Source organism: Gavialis gangeticus, unplaced genomic scaffold (genome assembly GCF_001723915.1).
Source record: "Gavialis gangeticus isolate Ggan-Ray unplaced genomic scaffold, GavGan_comp1, whole genome shotgun sequence".
Lineage (NCBI taxonomy): Eukaryota > Metazoa > Chordata > Crocodylia > Gavialidae > Gavialis > Gavialis gangeticus.
Window position 1 is genome coordinate 34308915 of NW_017728995.1, and position 6521 is coordinate 34315435.

The 6521-nt window shown below is 54.2% G+C and overlaps 1 long non-coding RNA gene across 1 annotated transcript; it reads right to left on the reverse strand.

Moving 5' to 3' along the window:
* Window positions 1-3521: 3521 nt before the first annotated feature.
* Window positions 3522-6139, reverse strand: LOC109288111. Its single transcript, XR_002095066.1, has 2 exons — window positions 5523-6139; window positions 3522-5321 (listed from the first exon to the last, which is right to left on the reverse strand). It is a non-coding gene; the product is annotated as an uncharacterized LOC109288111 (long non-coding RNA).
* Window positions 6140-6521: the final 382 nt, after the last annotated feature.

Below are 6521 nucleotides of genomic sequence, written 5' to 3' on the forward strand. Positions count from 1 at the left end.
TCATTTATCACGTCCCTTCCCTGTCTTAATTAGCCTGAGATGTTGTGAGTGCCAGAATTGTGCTGGGGAAGAGATGGACATTCATTTAACTGATTGCTGGCGTGTGGGGGTCTTCCCCCACCCCTGACTCCCTCCAGCTCGGCAGGCAGCAGGTTGCAGCCTATTCCAGGCCAGAGAGTCAGCTTGGACATCAGGTCCAAAATTACCCCAAGTGGGGCCAGATCCCCTTGGTTTGCTTGGGGACAGGGGTGGTTCTGCTGATACATTTGATTGCGTCAAGCTTGTGTTTTATTCAGACATAACACAGTGCCGTGCAAGGAGCATCATTCCCACCTCTGTTTCAGGGGGTGACTTCATTGTGCTGGGCTATTTACGGCCTCCTCATCACAGCAGAGCCAGGACCAGTCATTAATTTGCTGTTATGACTTAATGATACCGAGAGACAAAGCAATGACAACGACAGCCAACTTTGTTCTTGGCTCCTGTCTCCTCCCTGGCGTGACGGCGGGGATGAGCCGCAGGGCTGAGTCACTGGCAGTTTGCAAACAGCTGGTCTGTGGATATTGTCTGCTGGGACATTCACCCCGTGATGCCATATTCCTCCTATAACGCCACCTGATTGCACCTGTGATCTGCTTCGACCAACAGGCACAAGCACCTCAGGGTTAGGTTTTCCAGCTCGTGATCCCCAGTGCTGGCATCTCTTTGAAGATTGTCTCCTGCAAGGCTGAGAAATCCCGGATCGGGCATGTGGCCAAGTGCAACTGGTCAGAGGGACTTTGCACCCCTAGCATTGCCCCCAGTGCTCCTGGGATGAGCAAATGCAACTCGACATCACCTTCTCAATGCACACAAGCTCTTTTCTCCCCAGGTCGGGCCATGTTAAGGACCTAGATAGAGGTGCTCAGGGCTGCCATCCTCCCTAGACGTCAGGCTGGTGTGAAAGGAGGAAGTGGCCAGAAAATTATGGTGGATCTGTGCCTCATTTGCTCACAGCCCCTTGAGGGACTAGGGTCTGAAGCTGTCAAGAGCTGGGGTCTAGCATAGGAGGTCTCCATCAAACTTCTTTGGTCCTAAATTACCTCGGCCTCCTCTCGCAAGCAGACTCCTGGGTATCAGGAAGCTTTGGGTCATGTTGGCTGGATTGCAGCGAGCCCAGGGGAGCTGCCCCGGCTGAGGATGCAATTGCAGCTCTATGTTTCCATTAGGTTATTTGGTTTCCCTGTGCCCCTGGCAGAGGGACAGCCAGACACCTATAGGAGTAACCAGGCCTATTTTCATTTATGGGTTTTTTCCAGGCTTCTGGGCTTTGCTGGTTGCCTCTGCCCCCACTTTCTGCTCCATGTGTCAGGGGCTTTTTAAGCCTCCTCTAGGGGTGCTGGCCACTGGGCTGTGCCAATCCTCCTGAACTATCCCTCCCACTCCTTCATGCCCCTCAGCCAGGGTTTCTTTCCCTGACTCCGCTGCCTTTCCTCCCCGGAGGAACCTAGGTAGAAACCCCAGCAGGGAACGACCTTCTTCCCACCCAGCCATAGGCAAAGCCATCAGCGCCCAGAGCTGGGGATAAGGGATGTAGCTGGGGAGCAGCGAGAGGGCACGAGCATCACGCACGTACAGGCCTGCAGACGTCTCCGCGGTCTCCCCCCGGGCTTGCCTGTGCTTTCTGGAGAGCAGTGCTTAATGAGCAGGGAGAGGCCATGGCTATAAAGTAAGGTAGTCTCGTCCCCGGGGGACGGTTAAAGCCAGTCAATATTTATGAAGCTTTTAGTCTGACTCATGCAATTTATTCTCCACGCCCCCCATCATCTACGTGCCTGTCTTCTGGCCTCAGCTGCTGCTCAGCCCACGGCGGCTCTGAAGCGAGGCACTTGGCATGCACTGAATCCTTGTGGCTCTGCCAGGAGGAGAGGAGGAGCGCCGGTCCCCAACACCATGCCATGCAGTGCCACAAGGGGGTCTCCACATCCCGGGCTCTGTCTGGAGTGGAGCAAGGCCTAGTGCTTATAGCAAAGGAGGGGCAGGAAGGGGAGAGGGGTTCTCCTCCTGGTTCCTCAATGAGTCTATGGGTGGATCTAGGATTTTGCAAAGGCTGCATGCACACCTAACCTTGCTAACAATGAGCACCCAGGAAAGGCTCCCAAGGCACCCCAGGGTAATGGGACATCCCAGCTGAGAATCACTGCTCACGGGCAAGGTAAGATCTTCCCCCAGGGGCATCTGTTGGTGGAACTGCCAGCAAGATGTGCCATTGCTCACTTGACCATGCATGCCAAGCCTCTCCCCCGCTCCCCTTTGCACCATGCCAGCCCTTCAAGATCTTTTCTCCTGTTTGCTAATGCCATGTCCTGCCAGCTGCCTTCCCCCCAGCTCAGCTCAGAGGATCTCTGCTGCTGCCCTCAGATTGCTCTAGTCTAACAAACCCTGCTCAGCGTCCCATGGCCAAGGCCAGGTCTGCGCTGCACATCAGAGGGCTCTTTCCAGATGAAATCCCCTGCACAGACCCAGCTATGGGGATGCACTGTGGGCTACCAGTGCCTCAGCCAGGGATACCTTCAGTGCATTTCATTCCCAGCTGGATTTCTATCTTGACTCTAGAGCAGGAAACACAAGGTCCAGATCGGCTTATAAACAGTCACACAGGTAGATGCAGAAAGCCTCGAGCCAGTATTTCGACCTGAGCACATCTCTGCCCCAAAAATGTGGTCTGTGTCTTCTCCTGGATGTGGCAATAGGTGACTAGATCTGCAATGGGCCAGCCCCATGCCCTGCGCATGAGAGCCACTGGATCTGAGGCTGTTCTCAACCAGGATAAAGCTGGACTGGTCTCAGTGGTGACAGGACAAGGAGCAATGGGCATGGGTTGCAGCAAGAGAAGTTGAGGTTGGATATTAGGAAAAACTCTCTCACTTGGCGGGTAGTAAAACACTGGAACAGGTTACCCAGAGAGGTGCTGCAGTCTCCATCCTTGGAGGTTTTTAAGGCCCAGGTAGACAAAGCCTTGGCTGGGATGATGGAGTTGGGGCTGGTCCTGCCTGAAGCAGGGGGTTGGACTACATGTGATGTGACCCCCTGAGCTCCCTTCAACCCTCGTTTTCTACGATTCTCTGAATCTAAGATGTAGACAGACAATTCAGGCTGAAATACGGTGAGAGCCAGTGAGTAAGTCTGAGGCCGCTGCATGGATTGACATCCACCTGGACTTGCTATAAAAGACACAGATTATGTTGATGTTTCATCCAGGCCAAGGTAGAGTTTGGAGCCATCTGAGCCAGACCAGATATCACTCCCTATAACCAAATTCAGGTGACGGGCAGGCCACACCTGTCTCCCTGGCACCTCAGCACTTTCCACCGCACTTTAAGTGATGTGACCAACATCCCTTGCCCCCTGTTTCTGTCCTTCTGCTCCACAGATGAACCAGCAAGATTCATAGGAGACGAAAGAAGAGAAAATGCAGTCCGTGACAGATGCACCATCTCAATCCCTAGTGCCCATTTCTATTAATAAAGACCATCTTGGCCAGGCATCCAGGTGCTTTTATTAATGAGAAACGTAACCCTTTGAACACTGGGTGTTCCCAGGGGCCTGCTTTAAAAATCAGCCCCAAACCATGTAGGTAGAGCCGTAGACACGATTTTGTAGCTAATTAGCACATGCAGCCTTGATGATAGCCTACGCAAATGCCTGATTCATATAGGCAAGCATGGTAAGTACAGCCACATGCCTGAGGAGTCAGGATGTAGGAAAACCCTTCTGCCTTGCCTTCGTCAGGAGTCTGGAAATTATGCTCGTTCTCAGGTTGAACCTTACACGGTTGCTAAACCGGGTTTTCCTGCTGTCCCCTTGCCGATCATGTACAGCACCGCTTTCCTTCTCGGTTCCCACGTCCTTCCCCCTCGTTGGGTGGTGAGCCTCACACCATGCCTAGATGCCTCCACTTCCACTTTGCACTTTCCTCCTGATGGGCATGTTCTTGCCAGGTGGCCCTTTATCCCTGTGCCATACGACACTATTAGACACAAGCCACATGGCAGATAACGTACCTGTTGCAGTTTTGCTTTTAAGCATCTTGGTCATGCTTAGCAAGCAGGGCTGGAGCAGGGTCAGCTGGTTGATTCACTGGCCACCAGTGACAGCTTTCCCCTTAGTGTCCATCTTTTGGTTTGCTGGACCTCCCCGAGGCCCTCCTAGCAAATGCTGTGCTGAAACAGCCCTGGCTTTAGGACCATTTCCACTGCTGCTGTTTCCACGTAGCAGAGAGGCCAAACTTCCTGACTCTTCTAGCCACGAACCAAAGTCTTCATGGGAGCAGGAGTTACGTGTACCCAGATGCTGAGATGCACGTGCCCCCGGAGTCCGTGATCGCTGCGCCGTGCCTCCCTGCTTCTCTTCCTTCAGAAGCCACCTTGACACCGTTCATGAGCTGCCCGGGATTTATCACGCGGTTAAAACGCTGTTGTGGTCAGCTAAAGGAGAAACGCCACGTGATCCTCCCTCCTCCTGCATGCTGCGACCAAGGACAGGGGATGGAAGTTGCCCTTGGAGAAGCAGGTGCTGTTAGCTGCTCCGTGCTCTCTCATGATGCATCTGCTCCCCACCCTGCTTTGGGTCTCTCCCCGATATCGCGAGCCAGCCCACTCCCCCTACACTAGCTGGTTCTTCCATGCCGGCCACGGGTGTTGCATCCTGTAACTCTGCATTTCCTGGCTTGGCGAAGGTCTTGGCTCTATTGTTTCAGAGCCGTCCCCTGAAATCCTTCTCCTGAAAAGGAGTGAGGGAAGGAGAGGGGCTTATGCTGTCCTGAGGGATCACAGCACACACATTTGGCAAAGGCATGACGTTGTTGATCAGGAGTTGGTTTGATAGCTGCTATAATCCTTGGATCCTTGCCTGTAAGATCAGTGGCTTCCCAGTTGTTTCCTTCATTTGCACTGATGCTACCGGTGAGTCCTACAGGGATGCAGGACTTGGCACTTAACCATGCCAAATAGCCCGTAGGGTTTTTTTTTTTTTTACCCTTTCTCCCACGTGTCGAGATTATTATAAAGCAGAACTTCAATTCATGACACATCTGGCCGCCCCTGCCAGCACCTGCAGATCTAGCAGCTCTGCTCTCTCTCCCATCTGACAAGTCACTAAGGAAGACGCCGTGTAGCACCAGCCTGAGCACAGACCCCTGACGGAGCCCCGCTCGATGCAGTCTTCCAGCTGGAGTGCGCTGCTGGAAACGGCTCTCAGGGCTGGTTTCCAACCCCTTTTCGTAACCATCTGACAGCCGCTTTCTTCTAAATGCTGTTTCCTCTGCTGGCTAGGAGGATGTCCTGGAAGAGAGAGTCGAAGCCTTACTCAGGTCACAAAGAAAATTCTCTCTCCCCCTCCCAGGAAGCCACACTCCCACTTGGGGCATAAGGACCTGAACACGGGCCTGCTGCATTGATACCCTACCCTCAGCCCTACTGCCTCTCCCAGCAGCGCATGGTAGCATGCAAACAGACACTGCTGAGCTCAGGGGTGGTACTTACCCCCCGTGGGACCCCATTTGGGCTCCGGGGCAACAGCAATCTCCCCTGGGCTGTGCAGCTCCTTTACATGCAGATGTGCATGGGGAAATGCAGAATGTGCATCTGAGGTTTCTTTGGGGGGGGTCAAGATATTCTCTTGCACCCACCACCTGGACCCTACACCAAGCTTTGTGGCTGTCAACGTCCATGCATGGAGAAAGGCCTAATCTGCACCAAGCAAGGGATGTCTAAGCCCATGCGTGGGCTTCCCAGCATGGAGAAAAGACCAGTAAGGGACACCCAGCCTGGGGTGAGGTACTGCCTTCTTCCCCGGAGCAGCCTCATAGCATAGGGTGCAAAGGGTGAAGTGCATCATCATCACCGATAAAACAACCCCGAGGCAGGATCAAACCACCCCAGACAATCCATCACCTAACCTCTCCGTAAAACTACCATCATCCCTGATGCGAGAGAAAGCAGCACGCCCCAACCCGCCCCAGGTAAAGCATGGGACTGCGGCAGCCAACGTCCTGCTATAAACACTCAAGAGATCGCAGAGGAAGGCACCCCCCGAGTCTGAATCGATCTGACCATGGGGTGAAATTCCTTCCTGACCTCAAATGTGACCTCGGTTGGACCCTGAGCAGGAGCCAAGATGCTCTAGCCAGGACCCTCCAGCTTTGGGCCCAGCCCCGTCCCCCACCCCTCCCCCTTAAAACCCCCCCGCCCGCCGCAGAAAGGGGGGGGGGGGCAGCAAAGCCCAGAAACCGGGGCAATTCCCCTAGGCTACAGGTTGTAATTAAAGCCGGATAAAAAACCAGGCATAGAAACGTTGCAGCTTTCCAAGCGCTCCCGTCGCAGCCGATTGCTTTTCTCCTAGCTGGACGGTGACATGTCTGGTGTGATAATGGCCTGGGCGGTTTGCACGGCTTGCACCAGCCAGCCGCCTGCGGGATGTATGTAACGTGGGACAGGGGCCAGCGGCTGTGCAGCCTCTCCGGGCGGGCGGGGCTGGGATGC